This window comes from Panulirus ornatus, chromosome 18 (assembly GCF_036320965.1).
Source record: "Panulirus ornatus isolate Po-2019 chromosome 18, ASM3632096v1, whole genome shotgun sequence".
NCBI lineage: Eukaryota > Metazoa > Arthropoda > Malacostraca > Decapoda > Palinuridae > Panulirus > Panulirus ornatus.
Window position 1 is genome coordinate 5,663,602 of NC_092241.1, and position 23,150 is coordinate 5,686,751.

Consider the following 23,150-nt stretch of genomic DNA (forward strand, 5'->3'; position numbering starts at 1 on the left):
TGAATATTCTAAGTACCAAGCTTGGGCTGTTGGATATTCTAAGTACCAAGCTTGAGCTGTGAATATTCTAAGTGCCAAGCTTGAGCTGTGAATATTCTAAGTACCAAGCTTGGGCTGTTGGATATTCTAAGTGCCAAGCTTGAGCTGTTGGATATTCTAAGTGCCAAGCTTGAGCTGTGAATATTCTAAGTACCAAGCTTGAGCTGTTGGATATTCTAAGTGCCAAGCTTGAGCTGTGAATATTCTAAGTACCAAGCTTGGGCTGTTGGATATCTAATGCCAAGCTTGGGCTGTTGGATATTCTAAGTACCAAGCTTGAGCTGTTGGATATTCTAAGTACCAAGCTTGGGCTGTTGGATATTCTAAGTGCCAAGCTTGAGCTGTGGATATTCTAAGTACCAAGCTTGAGCTGTTGGATATTCTAAGTGCCAAGCTTGAGCTGTGGATATTCTAAGTACCAAGCTTGAGCTGTGAATATTCTAAGTACCAAGCTTGGGCTGTTGGATATTCTAAGTGCCAAGCTTGAGCTGTTGGATATTCTGAGTGCCAAGCTTGAGCTGTGAATATTCTAAGTACCAAGCTTGAGCTGTGGATATTCTCTCAAGTGTGTACTTTATTGTAAGTACCAAAGTTTGGATTCTTGGATATTCGTGTCCCGTTATGTATTGCAATATTCGTTCCATTCCCCTTCCCCTTACCATAATGGAAGGAAATGGGTCTATGATATTCCTGGTTTCTGGTGCCTTGTCTACACACCGTCTATACACTGACTGTCTGTCTGTCTATTGTCTGTCTGTCTGTACCAGCGCTGTTGCGACCGTCCATTTGCGCAGGAGCCGTTGACGGGCCAGACCCAGACCCACCCCTACCCCCCCTGTTTTCTTTTCATCAGACCCTTCGAAGACCAGCCACGTAACCACGTCTCATCATCATGTCTTGATAGGAGACGCGAACCATCATCACCCACACACACACACACCCACACTCGTTATTGACGAAACGTCTCTCCTTTAACTAGTAGGGGAGGGAAGGGGGTGGGTGGGTGAGTCGAACCCTGACCAAACTTGACATGGAGATGGAGATTGAGAATCGAACCCTGACCAAACTTGACATGGGGAGGGGGAAACCCACAAAAACACCCCTTTTATCCAAAAATGATCCTGTGTATACATACAGAAGGGGATAAACCAGAGGATGAGAGAGAGAGAGAGAGAGAGAGAGAGAGAGAGAGAGAGAGAGAGAGAGAGAGAGAGAGAGAGAGAGAGAATTGGACTGCCTTGGAATTTGGTCCTTTTTTTTTCTATAGCTCCTCCTTTTGAGGACGACGTTGTTATATTGTTGTTTTTTTTCCCCCCTCTGTTATGATGTAAGACCTTCGTTGGCCACTTTGACACCTCTGTCCCGCGCTCGCTCCAGCGCGGGACCTTCCAATTAGCGGGTCGGATTATTCTCCTCCCGCGGCGCTCGTCCCTCGTAGAGTCTCATCATGTTTTCAGACGAGAAAAACTTCTTCTTCTTTTTTCAGGGTGGGATCTTCTTGTGAGCCAAACACAAGGGTACGACTAATTAAATCTGCTTTCGCTTCGTGCAAAGCCAAACTGCTTCGTAGCCTCAAGGTTATGACATTTGAACACGGCTGTGGTATCATTGGAGACGAGGGGATGGACCCACATACACATGTAAGCATATTCACACTTGCAGCTTTCATCCATTCCCGTTGCCACCCCGCCACACGTGAAATAGCCCCCCCCCCGCCCCCCTCCAGCGAGGAAGCGCCAGGAACAGACAACAAAGGCCACATTCGTTCACACTCAGTCTCTTGCTGTCATGTAGTAATGCACCGAAACCACAGCTCCCTTTCCACATCCAGGCCCCGTAGACCTTTCCATTGTTTACCCCAGACGCTTCACATTCCCTGGTTCAATCCATTGACAGCACGTCGACCCTGGTATACCACATCGTTCCAGTTCACTCTATTCCTTGCACACCTTTCACCTTCCTGTATGGTCAGGCCCCGATCGCTCAAAATCTTTTTCACTCCGTCCTTCCTCCTCCAATTTGGTCTCCCACTTCTCCTCGTTCCCTCCACCTCTGACACATATATCCTCTTGGTCAATCTTTCCTCACTCATTCTCTTCATGTGACCAAACCATTTCAATACACCCTCTTCTGCTCTCTCAACCACACAGTTTTGATAACACACATCTCTCTTACCCTTTCATTACTTGTTCGATCAAACCACCTCACACCACATATTGTCCTCAAACATCTCGTTTCCAACACATGCACCCTCCTCCGCACAACTCTATCCATAGCCCACGCCTCGCAACCATACAACATTGTTGGAACCAATATTCCTTCAAACATACCCATTTTTGCTCTCCAAATGGCGTCTTAGCTATGTCTCTTCGTTGTATATCAACTGACTGTTATATTTCTTTCTTGTATCTCCTCTGGTGATGTGATTATTACACGAAAGTGCACTTGGGAACTTGTCGTGTTTCATTTCCCCGTGGACTCGTAGGAATATACTTGATCACGCTCTCAATATATATATATATATATATATATATATATATATATATATATATATATATATATATATATATATTTGTTGTCTTTTCCTAGCGCTACCTCGCGCGCACGAGGGGGAAGGGGGATGTCATTTCATGTGTACGGGGTAGCGGCGGGAATGAATGAAGGCAGCATGTATGAATATGTACATTTGTATATATGTATATGTATACGTTGAAATGTATAGGTGTGTATATGTGCGTGTGTGGGCGTGTATGTATATACATGTGTATGGGGGTGGATTGGGCCATTTCTTTCGTCTATTTCCTTGCGCTACCTCGCTAACGCGGGAGACGGCGACAAATGTATAAAAGAATAGAATATATACATATACATACATGACAGGAGAGTGTGTGACATTTTGCACCGTGACGCGAACAATGATGTTTGCGTCACATGAAAATGAAGTCAGCATTGTTGCCAATGACGTCTTGCGTCACGTGAAAATGAAATCAGCATTGTTGCCAATGACGTCTTGCGTCACATGAAAATGAAGTCAGCATTGTTGCCAATGACGTCTTGCGTCACATGAAAATGAAGTCAGCATTGTTGCCAATGACGTCTTGCGTCACATGAAAATGAAGTCAGCATTGTTGCCAATGACGTCTTGCGTCACATGAAAATGAAGTCAGCATTGTTGCCAATGACGTCTTGCGTCACATGAAAATGAAGTCAGCATTGTTGCCAATGACGTCTTGCGTCACATGAAAATGAAGTCAGCATTGTTGCCAATGACGTCTTGCGTCACATGAAAATGAAGTCAGCATTGTTGCCAATGACGTCTTGCGTCACATGAAAATGAAGTCAGCATTGTTGCCAATGACGTCTTGCGTCACATGAAAATGAAGTCAGCATTGTTGCCAATGACGTCTTGCGTCACATGAAAATGAAGTCAGCATTGTTGCCAATGACGTCTTGCGTCACGTGAAAATGAAGTCAGCATTGTTGCCAATGACGTCTTGCGTCACGTGAAAATGAAGTCAGCATTGTTGCCAATGACGTCTTGCGTCACATGAAAATGAAGTCAGCATTGCTGCCAATGACGTCTTGCGTCACATGAAAATGAAGTCAGCATTGTTGCCAATGACGTCTTGCGTCACATGAAAATGAAGTCAGCATTGTTGCCAATGACGTCTTGCGTCACATGAAAATGAAGTCAGCATTGTTGCCAATGACGTCTTGCGTCACATGAAAATGAAGTCAGCATTGTTGCCAATGACGTCTTGCGTCACATGAAAATGAAGTCAGCATTGTTGCCAATGACGTCTTGCGTCACATGAAAATGAAGTCAGCATTGTTGCCAATGACGTCTTGCGTCACATGAAAATGAAGTCAGCATTGTTGCCAATGACGTCTTGCGTCACATGAAAATGAAGTCAGCATTGTTGCCAATGACATCACTGCTAAGGGGGAAGCTGGCTGGATTAAGTAAAGCATTAATACGAAGCGTGATCACTTGGCTGGCCGGTGTGTGTGTGTGTGTGTGTGTCAGCTATGGGCAAATCTCTCTCTCTCTCTCTCTCTCTCTCTCCAGGTCAAGGTAGAGAGAGAGAGAGAGAGAGAGAGAGAGAGAGAGAGAGAGAGAGAGAGAGAGAGAGAGAGAGGAGGAGGAGGAAGAGGTGTGTGTGTGTGTGTCTGTGTGTGTCTCAGCTATGGGCAAATCTCTCTCTCTCTCTCTCTCTCTCTCTCTCTCTCTCTCTCTCTCTCTCTCTCTCTCTCTCTCCCTCCCTCCCTCTCATCGCTTCCCCTGCTTTCGAATTCGCCTCGTTTGCTGTACACCGATTCTCTCTCAAATAACATTTTTTCCCCCCCTGACATGTCGAAGTCGGGGGGGGGGGGCCACAACCAGCCGGGTGTCATCATCTCCAGACTTTATTATTGTTCTCTAGCTGTTATCTAGAACAACACTGAACAGAGAACTGTTCTTCTCTCACTCCTTGGGCTGAACAAGAGTTCTTAACTTCGTATTGTTTTAGTTGTTATTTAGAACAGTACTGAACAGAGAACTGTTCTTCTCTCACTCCTTGAGCTGAACAAGAGTTCTTAGCTTCGTGTTGTTCTAGTTGCTATATAGAACAAACTGAACAGAGAACTGTTCTTCTCTCACTCCTTGGGCTGAACAAGAGTTCTTAGCTTCGTGTTGTTCTAGTTGTTATCTAGAACAACACTGAACAGAGAACTGTTCTTCTCTCACTCCTTGAGCTGAACAAGAGTTCTTAGCTTCGTGTTGTTCTAGTTGTTATCTAGAACAACACTGAACAGAGAACTGTTCTTCTCTCGCTCCCTGGGTTGAACAAGAGTTCTTAGCTTCGTGTTGTTTTAGTTGTTATTTAGAACAGTACTGAACAGAGAACTGTTCTTCTCTCGCTCCCTGGGCTGAACAAGAGTTCTTAACTTCATATTGTTCTAGTTGTTATTTAGAACAACCCTGAAGAAAGAACTGTTCTTCTCTCACTCCTTGGGCTGAACAAGAGTTCTTAACTTCGTATTTTCTAGTTGTTATTTAGAACAATCTTGAAGAAGAACTGTTCATCTCCAGCATCGTATTGTTCTAGTTGCTCTTCAGAATAGTCCTGAACAAAGAACTGTTCATCACTCGCTCCCTGGGCTGAACAAGAGGGGGGGAGATGCCTTAGTTAAACTGAAGGTCGTATAAAATGGCGTTTGTTTCAAGGGAAAGACGACCTTCGAAGTCCATTTTGGATGAAGACGACCTTCGAACTCCACTTTGGATGAAGACGACCTTCGAACTCCATTTTGGATGAAGACCTTCGAAGTCCATTTTGGATGAAGACGACCTTCGAACTCCACTTTGGATGAAGACCTTCGAAGTCCATTTTGGATGAAGACGACTTTCGAACTCCACTTTGGATGAAGACGACCTTCGAACTCCATTTTGGATGAAGACCTTCGAAGTCCATTTTGGATGAAGACGACCTTCGAACCCCACTTTGGATGAAGACCTTCGAAGTCCATTTTGGATGAAGACGACCTTCGAACTCCACTTTGGATGAAGACCTTCGAACTCCATTTTGGATGAAGACCTTCGAACTCCATTTTGGATGAAGACGACCTTCGAACTCCACTTTGGATGAAGACCTTCGAAGTCCATTTTGGATGAAGACGACCTTCGAACTCCACTTTGGATGAAGACGACCTTCGAAGTCCATTTTGGATGAAGACGACCTTCGAACTCCACTTTGGATGAAGACCTTCGAAGTCCATTTTTGATGAAGACGACTTTCGAACTCCATTTTGGATGAAGACGACCTTCGAAGTCCATTTTGGATGAAGACGACCCTCGAACTCCACTTTGGATGAAGACCTTCGTAGTCCATTTTGGATGAAGACGACTTTCGAAGTCCATTTTGGATGAAGACGATCTTCGAAGTCCATTTTGGATGAAGACGACCTTCGAACTCCACTTTGGATGAAGACCTTCGAAGTCCATTTTGGATGAAGACGACCTTCGAACTCCACTTTGGATGAAGACCTTCGAAGTCCATTTTGGATGAAGACGACCTTCGAACTCCACTTTGGATGAAGACCTTCGAAGTCCATTTTGGATGAAGACGACCTTCGAACTCCACTTTGGATGAAGACGACCTTCGAACTCCATTTTGGATGAAGACGACCTTCGAACTCCACTTTGGATGAAGACGACCTTCGAACTCCACTTTGGATGAAGACGGCCATCGAACTCCACTTTGGATGAAGACGACCATCGAACTCCACTGTCGAAATCAGTCCAGTCTCTTGTGACCTCCACCAACTCAGCTCCAGAATCTTAAAACAGTGTGTGTGTGTGTGTGTGTGTGTGTGTGTGTGTGTGTGTCTTTTTTTTGCCTGGGAGGAAAATGGAATGTGAGTCTGTTTTGTTTGGTTTTGTGTCAGTAAATCCAATATCATTTTGATTTGTTCCTCCCCTCACACACGTAGGTTCCACGAATACACATTTTATTCGCCATGTACTTCTGGTCTACGAGTTCTTTAGTTATTTATCATTTACTTCTGCAGATACATATTTATTTGCCATTTACTTGTTGTCTTCGAATAATTATCTATCATTTACTTCTGTTCTGCAAATAAACATATCTATTTGCTTCTTATTTATACTTCTTATTTGCCGTGTACTTCTGGTCTTCGAATAATTATTTATCATTTACTTCTGTTCTGCAAATAAACATCTATTTGCTTCATATTTATACTTCTTATTTGCCATTTACTTCTGGTCTTCGAATAATTATTTATCATTTACTTCTGTTCTGCAAATAAACATCTATTTGCTTCTTATTTATAATTCCTATTTGCCATTTACTTCTGAGCTACATACAGATGTGTTAACCATTTTCCTTCCTCTTCTTCCATCATCTGTATTTGATCCACCTCAAAGCTCACTGGATTTTTAGTTTATCATTTCCCTTTTTGGTTTTCTCACAATCTGTCTTTATCAACGAAGATTCTAAAAGTAGATTATGATCAGGGGTTTGGCATGTCTGCCTTATGGCAATTAGAACCATTATTGTACTCAGTTGTCTGTCTTATGGCAATTACAACTATTATTGTACTCAGTTCTCTGTCTTATGGCAACAAGAATATTATTGTCCTCAGTTCTGAAGGCGCCTTTTGCTGATCGCATCTTCTCGTCACATCCCTAATTCCCTTTTGCTTCTTGGCCTCCCTTTCGTGTCTCCTTTTGCTTCCCTCGAGTTTCCAGGTGCTCAATTTCTTCTTCTCCTCTTTTCTCCTCCTCTTTGCTCCTCTTCCTCCTCCTCCTCCTCCTCTTTGCTCTCGTATCCTCGTCTTCAAGGAAAAAAAAGGGGGGCCCGAATGTGAACTTCATCCACTCCAATGGTCTACCTGCATCTCTCTCTCTCTCTCTCTCTCTCTCTCTCTCTCTCTCTCTCTCTCTCTCTCTCTCTCTCCCTGCCTCTGATCTCGCTATACCGATCACCTTTGGCCTCTCCTATCTACCTCCTGGCTAACTTTTTTTTGGGGGGGTCGTCTGATGTCATGCACTTGGACGATTTCTATCTTAATTTTTTTTTCTCTTCTTAATCCGCTCCAACGGCATTTCTCAGCCTTCAATGCCACTGGTCACAGACGCCCTCGGAACGTTTGATCTGGGCCTGTAGCAGCTGCACTCATCCTCCCTCATGAAACCCTTCCTCTTGGGTTGGTTTAGATCGGCCTTTTACACACTCCTGCGTCTTTGAAGATAACCCAAGCCATTCAGTGGCAACCTTGCCACTTGGCTGGTCCAAGTTGGTGGTTGATGCAGTGGCTTCCACTTTTGAGGAGTGTGTGTATGTCCGTACTGGACGTTTCATGGTCCTGCGTATCATTCCAGTTTTCTCTTGCGTATCATTCCAGTTTTCTTTTGCGTACTCCATTTTTCTCCTGCGTCTTTTAGTTTTCTCTTGCGTCTTCCAGTTTTCTCTTGCGTACTCCATTTTTCTCTTGCGTCTTTCAGTTTTCTCTTGCGTCTTCTAGTTTTCTCTTGCATCTTCCAGTTTTCTCTTTCGTCTTCCAGTTTTCTCTTGTGTCTTCTAGTTTTCTCTTGCATCTTCCAGTTTTCTCTTTCGTCTTCCTGTTTTCTCTCGCGTATCATTCCAGTTTTCTCTTGCGTCTTCCAGTCTTCTCTTGCGTCTCCCAGTTTTCTCTTGCGTCTTTCAGTTTTCTCTTGCGTATCATTCCAGCTTTCTCTTGCGTCTTCAGTTTTCCCTTGCGTCTTCCACTTTTCTCTTGTGCTTCCAGTTTTCCCTTGCGTCTTCCAGTTTTCTCTTGCGTCTTCCAGTTTTCTCTTGCCTCTTCCAGTTTTCTCTTGCCTCTTCCAGTTTTCTCTTGCGTCTTCCAGTTTTCAATGAAGCTTTGGTGGATTTTTTTTTTTCATTTTCTTGGCGTTCGAGGTGTTTCCCTTTATTGACCCAAGTCTTCACACAACCCAAATATCTTTTTGGCCGCCTATTTCCGAACTGCTCTCTGCGCTTCTCTTCCACTTCACAAGTCTTTCGGATTTCTCCTCAACTCAGGTTTCCAGTTGAGCGGCCCTCCTTCTTCTTCGCCTCCTTCTTCTTCTCCTTCGTCGTGGAAGGGTCTTTCCCCACCTCGTGTCTGGCCCTTGGCTTGGCCCACCGCTTCATTTATCTATTTGCAAAAGAAACCACTCGATCGAGTCTTAACACACACTCTCTTCCATAACTTACTTACCTCAGACGCTCCCGTATCGTTCGTGCCTGAGTTCGTGGTCTAGCAAATTCTTTCTAATCCACGGGGAAATGAAACACGATAAGTTCCCAAGTGCACTTTCGTGTTGTAATCACATCATCAGGAGAGTTACAAAAAAGAGGAATATAACAGTCAGTTCATATGCGAATGGCGTCCTAGCTACGTCTGTTCCTTTTATATCAACTAACTGTTATATCTCTCTTTTTACTTCCTTGATGATGTGATTACTACACGAAAGTGCACTTGGGAACTTATCGTGTTTCATCTTCCCCGTGGACTACAGAAATATGTGTTTCATCCCGTTTTCTGTACTCTTCCAATCACTTACAATATACGTCACACCATTTTTTTTTTTTTTTTTTAATGGGAGTCGTATGTGATTTTTCATCCGCTTCTATACAGTCTCTACCTGGGAATTTGTTGTCTTTTCCTAGCGTTGCCTCGCGGGCACGGGTGGGGGGGTTGCTGTTTTTCATGTATGGCGGGGTGGCGACGGGAATGGATGAAGGCAGCACGTATGAATATGTGCATGTGTATACATGTTATGTTTATATGTATGTATACGTTGAAGTGTATTGGTATGTATATGTGCGTGTGTGGGCATTTATGTGTATATACATGTGTATGTCGGGTGGGTTGGGCCATTCTTTCGTCTCTTTCCTGGCGCTACCTCGCTAACGCGGGAGACAGCGACTAGGTATAATGAATAGATAATATATATATATATATATATATATATATATATATATATATATATATATATATATATATATATATATATATATATATACATATATATATATATATATATATATATATATATATATATATATATATATATATATATATATATATTGTGTGTGTGTGTGGTGTGTGTGTGTGTGTGATGGTGTGTGTGTGTGTGTGTGTGTGTCGCTAGATGAAGGCCCCTATAAGGTCAAACCTCTACGCTATAGAGATATATGGATGACCCAGTCCTACTGTTTAGTGACCCACCCAATAGATACAGCGGGTGTGAGCGATATTAAGGGGACAGAAACACAATGGTCCAATCTACGGTTCGAGATAGAATGTCCCCATTCACGATCTATCGTGGAACCTATCTATCACATATCAGTACTAAGTTCAGAAAGGCAAAAAGAAGTTAATATAACCTTTTTTTTTGGGACGTACGATTAAAAAAGAAATAAGTATCTGTTTCGTCTGAATCATATTGGCAAACCATCGAAGCGTTATGGACAAGCGTTTGGTTCATTGGGCGAAGCGAAGCTTCGAATGACTCCTGTGTCGGATTTCAGGATTCGAAGTGCTTCGAGATTCAGCGAGGCGTTCATTGATCATCAAATGGACGTCGGGAAGTTATTTCGAAAAGTAATTAGAGGATTCCGGAGCGTTTGCCCAAGAATCGTAAACTACCCTACCCCCCTCTCGTCCCCAGAGGTAGTTAAATACGCATCGTCGAATCGTGGTTCGTATGGTTCGGGATTCATGAATCACCACCAGGGTTTGAACGAATCTTTATCTCGAGTGTTTCATAATGTATTATTTTTTTTTCGAACCATTGATGACCCCGGCTACAGGTCATTACATGTTGCCCCCCCACCCAAAAAAGTCAGACATGGTAATGAAGAAAGAAATGAGATAAAGGGATGATAACTACGTTATGTCCTTATATAAATTTTTTTTTTTCCCTTTGTCGCTGTCTCCCGCGTTTGCGAGGTAGCGCAAGGAAACAGACGAAAGAAAATGGCCCCCCCCCCATACACATGTATATACATACACGTCCACACACGCAAATATACATACCTACACAGCTTTCCATGGTTTACCCCAGACGCTTCACATGCCTTGATTCAATCCACTGACAGCACGTCAACCCCGGTATACCACATCGCTCCAATTCACTCTATTCTTTGCCCTCCTTTCACCATATCACTGTACTACTCTAATTCAAAATCAGTGCCGTCAAAAACGCCTGTCTAACGTAGGCTGTCATGCTTGTTCAAATGGATTTCTCTCTCTCTCTCTCTCTCTCTCTCTCTCTCTCTCTCTCTCTCTCTCTCTCTCTCTCTCTCTCTCTCTCTCTCCTTTACCGCAGAGAAGTAAATGCAGTCGATTCTCCCTTTTGTTTTTTTGGGGGTAATGGTTACCCCCAGAGAGAAGTTCCCCTCTTGTTTTTGGGGGTAATGCTTACCCCCAGAGAGAAGTTCCCCTTTTGTTTATGGGGTAATAGTTACCCCCAGAGAGAAGTTCCCTTTTTGTTTGGGGTAATGGTAACCCCAGAGAGAAGTTCCCCTTTTGTTTTTGGGGTAATAGTTACCCCAGAGAGAAGTTCCCCTTTTGTTTTTGGGGTAATGCTTACCCCCAGAGAGAAGTTCCCCTTTTGTTTATGGGGTAATGGTTACCCCCAGAGAGAAGTTCCCCTTTTGTTTTTGGGATAATGATTACCCCAGAGAAAAGTTCCTCTTGTTTTTTGGTGATGGTTACCCCAGAGAGAAGTTCCCTTTTTGTTTTTGGGGTAATGGTTACCTCAGAGAGAAGTTCCCTTTTTGTTTTTGGGGTAATGGTTACCCCAGAGAGAAGTTCCTCTTGCTTTTGGGGTAATAGTTACCCCCAGAGAGAAGTTCCCCTTTTGTTTTTGGGGGTAATGCTTACCCCCAGAGAGAAGTTCCCCTTTTGTTTTTGGGGTAATGCTTACCCCCAGAGAGAAGTTCCCCTTTTGTTTATGGGGTAATGGTTACCCCCAGAGAGAAGTTCCCCTTTTGTTTTTGGGATAATGATTACCCCAGAGAAAAGTTCCTCTTGTTTTTTGGTGATGGTTACCCCAGAGAAAAGTTCCCCTTTTGTTTTTGGGGTAATGCTTACCCCCAGAGAGGGGTTTCCCTTTTGTTTTTGGGGTAATAGTTACCCCCAGAGAGGGGTTTCCCTTTTGTTTTTGGGGTAATGCTTACCCCCAGAGAGGGGTTTCCCTTTTGTTTTTGGGGTAATGCTTACCCCCAGAGAGAAGTTCCCCTTTTGTTTATGGGGTAATGGTTAACCCAGAGAGAAGTTCCCCTTTTGTTTATGGGGTAATGGTTAACCCCCAGAGAGAAGTTCCCCTTTTGTTTTTGGAGGCAATGGTTAACCCCAGAGAGAAGTTCCCCTTTTGTTTATGGGGTAATGGTTAACCCAGAGAGAAGTTCCCCTTTTGTTTATGGGGTAATGGTTAACCCCCAGAGAGAAGTTCCCCTTTTGTTTATGGGGTAATGGTTAACCCCAGAGAGAAGTTCCCCTTTTGTTTATGGGGTAATGGTTAACCCCCAGAGAGAAGTTCCCCTTTTGTTTTGGGGTAATGCTTACCCCCAGAGAGAAGTTCCCCTTTTGTTTATGGGGTAATGGTTAACCCCCAGAGAGAAGTTCCCCTTTTGTTTTTGGAGGCAATGGTTAACCCCCAGGTAACTCTTCTCCCTTCCTTAGAGAAAATTGTCTTTAAATAGATCAATAGATCATTGTAATTATATGAGTCAGCCATTAGAATACTTGAATTACATTTCAATAGATTTTCTTTAAATAGATCATTGTAATAATAATGAGTTAGACATCATAATACTCGAATTACCATGTATTTTAACGTTGTAAGTTTAAGTTAGATGAGACAGCCATACCATTGTACTTAAAAAAGTAAACATGATTTGCATTCGTTTATTTTTATTGACGTAATGTTTTCTGTTAATGTAAACTCAATCTTTGTGGCAATTCTAGTTTTAATTTATTCTCTTACAGATAAATACCAAGATGTTGTATTTATCAATTATCTGTACGAAATGTGAATTATATTCGTGACTTATTTACCAGTTTTGACAAAATTTTGGTTCGGAAGTCTTAACGACTCGAATTTCGGAACAACAACAGAAAACGAGGCGTTAGTATGGACCCAGACTGCGTTGAGAGAGGATGTGTATATATATACTTCATTTAAGTCTAGAACACTTACAGCGGCTTCGTATTTCAGTGGATATTCTGTGAAATACTAGTGAGTGTATTGCGCTTGTTATATTAGAACGTAACGATACGTTTTAGACCTAAATATGAATTGGGTAGTGTGTGTCTGTGTATATAGCGTTCTGGCCAATCAGCAGCCAGGGTTTTGTTTTGGTTTGAGAGTTACCACATGTCACCAACTGAATTATCTCTCACCATTTTATTCCCAGTGTTGTTGATAACAATTCGATAACCAAGTTATATTCGGTGTTTATAGTCATTTATTACGTACGAAATCTTGTATTTACGTAGTGGATACCTCCTTCAAATCCTGGAAAAAAAATTGTGGCGTTTTTTGTGTGTGTAATGAAAAATGCACATCCCGTAGTGGTTCATTTAAATTTTTGGACCATTTTTTTTTTTGGTCCTCACGCGCTCGAAATATACAAGATTTCTTTCATTTAAGAATTAATTTGGCATGATAGCAAGTACCATGAAATACCCGTAATTATCGTCTTGTTTCATGGAGCAAAGTAATTAACTGGATCAAAGTTCGTAATACCGACCAATACAGTTAGCCAACACATACGAACACATTCTCGTGTGTGTGTGTGTGTGTGTCTGTGTGTGTGTCTGTGTGTGTCTGTGTGTGTGTGTGTGTGTGTGTGTCTGTGTGTCTGTGTGTGTGTCTGTGTGTGTGTGTGTGTCTGTGTGTGTGTGTCTGTGTGTGTGTGTCTGTGTGTGTGAGAGTGTGTCTGTGTGTCCGTGTGTGTGAGTGTGTGTCTGTGTGTGTGTGTCTGTGTGTGTGTGTGTGTGAGTGTGTGTGTGTGTGTGTGTGTGCCTGTGTGTGTGTGTGTGAGTGTGTCTGTGTGTGTGTGTGTGAGTGTGTGTGTGCCTGTGTGTGCCTGTGTGTGAGTGTGTGTGTGTGGTAACTTGATTTGGGACCGGCTCAGGGAGTCGGACCCGTGAAGCGCTTCGAACGGATCCGGTTCGCTTTTGTGAAGCGCGATGACAAATGCAAAATTTCAGGTGGTCTTACTGAGAGAGAGAGAGAGAGAGAGAGAGAGAGAGAGAGAGAGAGAGAGAGAGAGAGAGAGAGAGAGACAGAGAGATTAAAAATGATTAATATTCTTAGACTTACATTTTTTTTTTAGGTAATTAAGTGAACGGTTCGAGTTTTGGAAGTGAGTGAAGCAGAGATGTGTATGAGTCGAATGGATTGATGTGTTCCATGGTTCGTGGTTCGACATAGTACCATCTTGGTTCGAGGCCCCGTCCTCATTAACATGTTTAATTAGACTATGTAATTTTCATTCCTTATGGTTTATTGTGCTTCGTAATAGCTCATTAACCTGGCATATAAGATAGGATTTAAGTAATTAGGTTAAGTGCGAATTAATTTTCTTCCCTTGGGCAAATTGTGTTTTTTGCAGGCTTAAGTCCGGGTTATATTTTGGAGGGACATGGATATATAATAACTGCCCACGTTAAGCCTCATATATATATATATATAATATGTATATATATATATGGAATTGATCACAATTGAGCGCGTGATAATATATATTCCTATGAGTCCACGGGGAAATGAAACACGTTTAAGTTCCCAAGTGCACTTTCGTGTAATGATCACATCATCAGGGGAGATACGAGAGAAATATATATATATATATATAAGTCAGCTGATATACAACGGAGAGACGTTGTATATCAACTGACTGTTATATTTCATTCTTGTATCTCCCCTGATGATGTGATTATTACACGAAATTGCACTTGGGAACGTATTGTTTCATTTCCCCGTGGACTTACAATAATATACTTGATTACGCGCTCAGTTGTGTGTGTATATATATATATATATATATATATATATATATATATATATATATATATATATATATATATATATATATTCTATGTACACCGGGCCACTGCACAGAGCGAGCCCATTAAACATAATGCTGGATTTCCATTTTGCGTTTCATTTTCTGCTCGTTGGTTGTATTATCATTTGGGTGAATTAAGGAGCCTCTCTCTCTCTCTCTCTCTCTCTCTCTCTCTCTCTCTCTCTCTCTCTCTCTCTCTCTCTCTCTCTCTCTCTCTCTACGACATTAGAGCCAGCCTCTGTGTGGGCGACTCTTGTGTGGGCGAGGAAGCAGGGGGGGAGGGACACAGGTGCTGTGGGTCCAGACGCTTGCAAGTTTTAATGGAACTTATGGAAATCCGGTGGGGGAAGTGTGGGGGTGTGGGGGGTTAAATTTCCTCCCCTCCTCCTCCTCCCCACAACCCCCACACCACCCCCCCCCCCTTTAATATATCGCCATGAAGTGAACGCGTTCAAGCCAGGCAGGTGTCGCTCTCTCTCTCTCTCTCTCTCTCTCTCTCTCTCTCTCTCTCTCTCTCTCTCTCGACCAGAGAGAGAGGGTGTGGTGTGTGGGGTGGGGGAGGGGGGGGGGGAACTTTGGCGATGTCATAGTGTGGTGACGCTTACGCCCCCCCCCCTTCCTCCCCCCTTAGCACCCTACGCGCCAACCACCACTTACGCCCTTCTGTTCCCATAGTGTCATGACGCGCCCGTACCACCCTACGCCCTCTTGTTCCCCTAGTGTGACGCCTCACCTACCACCCTACGCCCTCTTGTTCCCACAGTGTGACGCCCCCTATCACCCTACGCCCCCCTGTTCCCACAGTGTGACGCCCCCTACCACCCTACGCCTTCCGGTTCCCCTATTGTGACGCCTCACCTACCACACTGCGCCCTCCTGTTCCCAGAGTGTGACGCCTCACCTACCACCCTACGCCCTCCTGTTCCCAGAGTGTGACGCCCCCTATCACCCTACGCCCTCCAGTTCCCCTAGTGTGACGCCTCACCTACAACCATACGCCCTCCAGTTCCCCTAGTGTGACGCTTCACCTACCACCCTACGCCCTCCAGTTCCCCTAGTGTGACGCCTCACCTGCCACCCTACGCCCTCCTCTTTCCAGTGTCATGACGCCCCCTACCATCCTACGCCTTAGTGTTCCCCTAGTGTAACGCCCTACCACCCTAAGTCCTCTTCTTCCCCTAGTGTGACGCTCAACCCCCTACCACCGTACGCCCTCCTGTTCCCCTAGTGTGACGCCCTACCACCCTACGCCTTAGTGTTCCCCTAGTGTGACGCCCTACCACCCTACGCCTTAGTGTTCCCCTAATGTGACGTCTACCACCTTACGCCTTAGTGTTCCCCTAGTGTGACGCCCTACCACCTTACGCCTTAGTGTTCCCCTAATGTGACGCCCTACCACCCTACGCCTTAGTGTTCCCCTCTCCCTCACCCCCCTTCCCCCTCTCCCCCTTCCCCCACCCTCATAGGGCAGGGGTGATGAGCACCTCCGTTTGTTTACATCACGAAACCACCGCCAGGGGGTGTATATACACACACTTGGCCCCGCCCCTTCTTCCTCCCCCGACGCGAGCTATGTGAGGGGCGGGGCGGGGCGGGGCGGGGCGGGGCAAATTGACAATTTACCCTTCATTCTATTAGTCGACCGGATAATCACCCTCCCCCTTCATTAATCGTCTTCCCCCCCCTTCCTTCCACCCTTAATGGGGGGGTTGGATGATTAAATGGTAATTAGTTCTTCAGATCAAGAGATGACTCTTGCGTTTTCTATGTTGCCGAGAAGAAGGCGTGAGGTGGGTTGCCCCTTGTTTCAGTCCCTCCGCCCTTCCTCCCTTCCCCCCTTCCTCCCTCCTCCCCCTTTCTCCTCCCTTCCCCCCCTTCCTCCCCCTCTACACCCCCTTCCTCCCACTCACCCCTTCCTCCTCCTCCTCCTCCTCCCCTTCCTCTCACTCCCCCCTTCCTCCCCCCTACACCCCCTTCCTCCCACTCACCCCTTCCTCCTCCTCCTCCCCCCCCCTTCCTCCCACTCCCCCCTTCCTCCCACTCCCCCCTTCCTCCCACTCCCCCTTTCTCCCCCTACACCCCCTTCCTCCCACTCACCCCTTCCTCCTCCTCCTCCCCTCTTCCTCCCACTCCCCCCTTCCTCCCCCCTACACCCCCTTCCTCCCACTCCCCCCTTCCTCCCACTCCCCATTCCTCCCCCTACACCCCCTTCCTCCCACTCCCCATTCCTCCCCCCTACACCCCCTTCCTCCCACTCCCCATTCCTCCCCCCTACACCCCCTTCCCATGACGAACGAAGGTGTGTATCTCATTACCGTCTGTTTTGCCTCCGTCGGCACCCCACGTTTCGTGCCATACCGCCCCCAATTTTCGTACCATACCGCCCACAAGTTTCGCGCCATACCACCCCCAAGTTTCGTGCCATACCGCCCCCAAGTTTCGTGCCATACCGCCCCAAGATTCGCGCCATACCACCCCCAAGTTTCGTGCCATACCGCCCCGTTTCGTACCATACCGCCCCAATTTTCGTGCCTACCGCCCCCAGTTTCGTACCATACCGCCCCATGTTTCGCGCTATACCGCCCCCAGTTTTGTGCCATACCGCCCCAGTTTTGTGCCATACCGCCACCATGTTTCGTACCATACCGTCCCAAGTTTCGTGTCATACCGCCCCAGTTTCGTACCATACTGCCCCCAGTTTCATGCCATACAGCCCAAGTTTCGCACCATACCGCCCGTTTCGTGCCATACCGCCACCAAGTATCGTGCCATACCGTCCCGTTTCGTACCATACCAGCCCAAGTTTCGTACCATACCGCCACAAGTTTCGTGCCATACCGTTCCAAGTTTTGTGCCATACCGCTCCCAGTTTCGTACCTTACCTCCCCACGTTTCGCGCCATACCGCCCCAAGTTTCATGCCATACCGCCCAAAGTTTCGTGTCATACCGCAACCAAGTTTTGTGCCATACTGCTACCATGTTTCGTGCCATACCGCCCCCAGTTTCGTACCATACCTCTCCAAGTTTCGTACCATACCGTTCCAAGTTTCGTGCCATACCGCCACCAAGTTTCGTGCCTTACCACCCCAGTTTCGTTCCTTACCGCCCCAGTTTCGTACCATACCGCCCCAAGTTTTGTGCCATACCGCCCCAAGTTTCGTGCCATACCGCCACCAAGTTTCGTTCCATACTGCCACCAAGTTTCGTACCATACCGCCCCAGTTTAGTACCATACCGTCCAAAGTTTCGTGCCATACCGTCCCCAGTTTCGTACCATACCGCCCCCAGTTTCGTACCATACCGCCCCAAGTTTCTTGACATACTGCCGCCAGGTTTCGTGCCATACCGCCCCCATCTTTTGCGCCATACCGCCCCCATGTTTCGCGCCATACCGTCCCCCATGTTTCGCGCCATACCGCCTCCCCAAGTTTCGCACCTTAACGTCAATTTTCCAGATCTTTGAATAACACCCCCCCTTTTTTTTTACTCTCTCTCTCTCTCTCTCTCTCTCTCTCTCTCTCTCTCTCTCTCTCTCTCTCTCTCTCTCTCTCTCTCTCTCTCTCTCTCTATCTATCTATATATCTTTCTATCTATCTATCTATCTCTCCTCTTTATTAGACGTCTCGAAATTGAAAATAGGACAAAAAAGAGAAAAAAAAACTATGCATATATATATATATATATATATATATATATATATATATATATATATATATATATATATATATAAACCATGGAAAGCTGTGTAGGTATGTATATTTGCGTGTGTGGACGTGTGTATGTACATGTGTATGGGGGGGGGGTTGGGCCATTTCTTTCGTCTGTTTCCTTGCGCTACCTCGCAAACGCGGGAGACAGCGACAAAAAAAAAAAAAAAAAAAAAAAAAAAATATATATATATATATATATATATATATATATATATATATATATATATATATATATATATATTTTAACCCCCAAAAAACTCTTCTAACTGCCACCCCCCCTCTCCCATTCCCCCCCTCACCCCTCCAATCCCCTCCTCACCCCCCATTTCCCCCTCCCCCCCCCCCCTAAACCATCGCTCAACTAACTACTAGCGTTGTTTACGTCGGGCCTTGCGCTGCTGTCTTCCATAATTGCCAACGGGTGACCTTGGCACAGAGCGAGGATGCTAACTGGCAGTTCATGGTCGTCAAAAGAGGGCGTCGTGCCCCGAAAAAGCCAGCTCAGGTCATGACCTGAAACCGTAATGACCACTCGTGCTGAACGACCTTGTTGAAGGCCGGACTTAATTGCCCTTAATTAGTCCCAACTGCCCTTACTCACTCCCGCTGGCGTGAAGGGGGTTCAATTGCCCCCCTCGTCGTTAGGGGTCAATTTGACCCTTATGAACTTGATGCTGACGTCAGAGGGTCACAGTCATTCTGTAGTTAGTGTCATTAAACTGGAATTACCATGTTGTACCGACAGTTAGGAGCTGTGAGTGAGAGAAGGGCTTAGTTATAACAGCATTGAGTTACTAGCACCCCCTACACACTAGTTACTAGCACCTCCTACACAGTAGTTACTAGCATCTCCCCACACACTAGTTACTAGCATACACCCCCCACACACTAGTTACTAGCACCCCCTACACACTAGTTACTAGCACCTCCTACACAGTAGTTACTAGCATCTCCCCACACACTAGTTACTAGCATACACCCCCCACACACTAGTTACTAGCACCCCCTACACACTAGTTACTAGCACCTCCTACACAGTAGTTACTAGCATCTCCCCACACACTAGTTACTAGCATACACCCCCCACACACTAGTTACTAGCACCCCCTACACACTAGTTACTAGCATCCCCCCACACACTAGTTACTAGCACCCCCTACACACTAGTTACTAGCATCCCCCTACACACTAGTTACTAGCACCTCCTACACACTAGTTACTAGCACCCCCTACACACTAGTTACTAGCACCCCCTACACACTAGTTACTAGCATCCCCCCACACACTAGTTACTAGCACTCACCCCACACACTAGTTACTAGCACCCCCTACACACTAGTTACTAGCACCCCCTACACAGTAGTTACTAGCACCCCCTACACACTAGTTACTAGCACCCCCTACACACTAGTTACTAGCACCCCCTACACACTAGTTACTAGCATCCACCCCCACACTAGTTACTAGCATCCACCTCTACACACTAGTTACTAGCACCCCTTACACACTAGTTACTAGCACCCCCTACACACTAGTTACTAGCACCTCCTACACAGTAGTTACTAGCTCCCCCTACACACTAGTTACTAGCACCTCTACACACTAGTTACTAGCATCCCCCACACACTAGTTACTAGCATGTCCCCCACACACTAGTTACTTGGATCCACCCCCTACACACTAGTTACTAGCACCCCCTACACACTAGTTACTAGCACCCCCTACACACTAGTTACTAGCACCTCTACACACTAGTTACTAGCACCCCTTACACACTAGTTACTAGCATCCCCACACACACTAGTTACTAGCACCCCCTACACACTAGTTACTAGCACCCCCACACACTAGTTACTAGCATCCACCCCCACACACTAGTTACTAGCATCCACCCCCACACACTAGTTACTAGCATCCCCACACACACTAGTTACTAGCACCCCCTACACACTAGTTACTAGCACCCCCTACACACTAGTTACTAGCACCCCCACACACTAGTTACTAGCATCCACCCCCACACACTAGTTACTAGCACCCCCCACACACTAGTTACTAGCATCCACCCCCACACACTAGTTACTAGCACCTCTACACACTAGTTACTAGCACCTCTACACACTAGTTACTAGCATTCCCCCCACACACTAGTTCCCAGCACCCCCTACAAACTAGTTACTAGCACCCCCACACACTAGTTACTAGCACCTCTACACACTAGTTACTAGCACCTCTACACACTAGTTACTAGCACCTCTACACACTAGTTACTAGCATTCCCCCACACACTAGTTACCAGCACCCCCTACAAACTAGTTACTAGCACCCCCACACACTAGTTACTAGCATTCCCCTACACACTAGTTACTAGCACCCCCTACACAGTAGTTACTAGCACCCCTACACACTAGTTACTAGCACCCCCTACACACTAGTTACTAGCACCCCCGACACACTAGTTGCTAGCACCCCCTATACACTAGTTACTAGCATCCCCTACACACTAGTTACTAGCACCCCTACACACTAGTTACTAGCATTTCCCCTACACACTAGTTACTAGCATCCACCCCCACACACTAGTTACTAGCACCCCCTACACACTAGTTACTAGCACCCCCACACACTAGTTACTAGCATTCCCCCCACACACTAGTTACTAGCAGACCCCACACACTAGTTACTAGCATCCCCCACACACACACTAATGACTAGCCCCTCCACACTAATTACTAGCCCTTCCACACTAATCACTGTCCCCCCCCCCCACAGTGATCACTACCCTCACACTAATCACTGTGCCCCCTCACTAATCACTGTCCCCTACACACTAATCACTGTCCCCCACACACACTAATCCCTGTGTCCTCCCCCACACTAATCACTGTCCCCCACACTGATCACTGTCCCCCACACTAATCACTTTGCCCCTACACTAATCACAGTGTCTTCTCCCCCTCACACACTAATCACAGTGTCTTCTCCCCCTCACACACTAATCACAGTGTCTTCTCCCCCTCACACACTAATCACAGTGTCTTCTCCCCCTCACACACTAATCACAGTGTCTTCTCCCCCTCACACACTAATCACAGTGTCTTCTCCCCCTCACACACTAATCACAGTGTCTTCTCCCCCTCACACACTAATCACAGTGTCTTCTCCCCCTCACACACTAATCACAGTGTCTTCTCCCCCTCACACACTAATCACAGTGTCTTCTCCCCCTCACACACTAATCACAGTGTCTTCTCCCCCTCACACACTAATCACAGTGTCTTCTCCCCCTCACACACTAATCACAGTGTCTTCTCCCCCTCACACACTAATCACAGTGTCTTCTCCCCTCACACACTAATCACAGTGTCTTCTCCCCCTCACACACTAATCACAGTGTCTTCTCCCCCTCACACACTAATCACAGTGTCTTCTCCCCCTCACACACTAATCACAGTGTCTTCTCCCCCTCACACACTAATCACAGTGTCTTCTCCCCCTCACACACTAATCACAGTGTCTTCTCCCCCTCACACACTAATCACAGTGTCTTCTCCCCCTCACACACTAATCACAGTGTCTTCTCCCCCTCACACACTAATCACAGTGTCTTCTCCCCCTCACACACTAATCACAGTGTCTTCTCCCCCTCACACACTAATCACAGTGTCTTCTCCCCCTCACACACTAATCACAGTGTCTTCTCCCCCTCACACACTAATCACAGTGTCTTCTCCCCCTCACACACTAATCACAGTGTCTTCTCCCCCTCACACACTAATCACTGTGTCTTCTCCCCCTCACACACTAATCACTGTGTCTTCTCCCCCTCACACACTAATCACAGTGTCCTCTCCCCCTCACACACTAATCACAGTGTCTTCTCCCCCCTCACACACTAATCACAGTGTCTTCTCCCCCTCACACACTAATCACAGTGTCTTCTCCCCCTCACACACTAATCACAGTGTCTTCTCCCCCTCACACACTAATCACAGTGTCTTCTCCCCCTCACACACTAATCACAGTGTCTTCTCCCCCTCACACACTAATCACAGTGTCTTCTCCCCCTCACACACTAATCACTGTGTCCTCTCCCCCTCACACACTAATCACAGTGTCTTCTCCCCCTCACACACTAATCACAGTGTCTTCTCCCCCTCACACACTAATCACAGTGTCTTCTCCCCCTCACACACTAATCACTGTGTCTTCTCCCCCTCACACACTAATCACAGTGTCTTCTCCCCCTCACACACTAATCACAGTGTCTTCTCCCCTCACACACTAATCACAGTGTCTTCTCCCCCTCACACACTAATCACAGTGTCTTCTCCCCCTCACACACTAATCACAGTGTCTTCTCCCCCTCACACACTAATCACAGTGTCTTCTCCCCCTCACACACTAATCACAGTGTCTTCTCCCCCTCACACACTAATCACAGTGTCTTCTCCCCCTCACACACTAATCACAGTGTCTTCTCCCCCTCACACACTAATCACAGTGTCTTCTCCCCCTCACACACTAATTACAGTGTCCTTCTCCCCCTCACACACTAATCACAGTGTCTTCTCCCCCTCACACACTAATCACAGTGTCTTCTCCCCCTCACAGTGTCCTCTCCCCCTCACACACTAATCACTGTGTCCTCTCCCCCTCACACACTAATCACTGTGTCCTCTCCCCCTCACACACTAATCACAGTGTCTTCTCCCCCTCACACACTAATCACTGTGTCCTCTCCCCCTCACACACTAATCACTGTGTCCTCTCCCCCTCACACACTAA

At 46.0% G+C, this 23,150-nt stretch overlaps 1 protein-coding gene across 2 annotated transcripts in view; it reads left to right on the forward strand.

The window, feature by feature from the left end:
- The window catches only part of LOC139754963 (zwei Ig domain protein zig-8-like), a 688,172-nt gene that overhangs the window by 477,343 nt on the left and 187,679 nt on the right, over positions 1-23,150 (forward strand). The gene's annotated exons all lie outside the window — the stretch shown is intronic.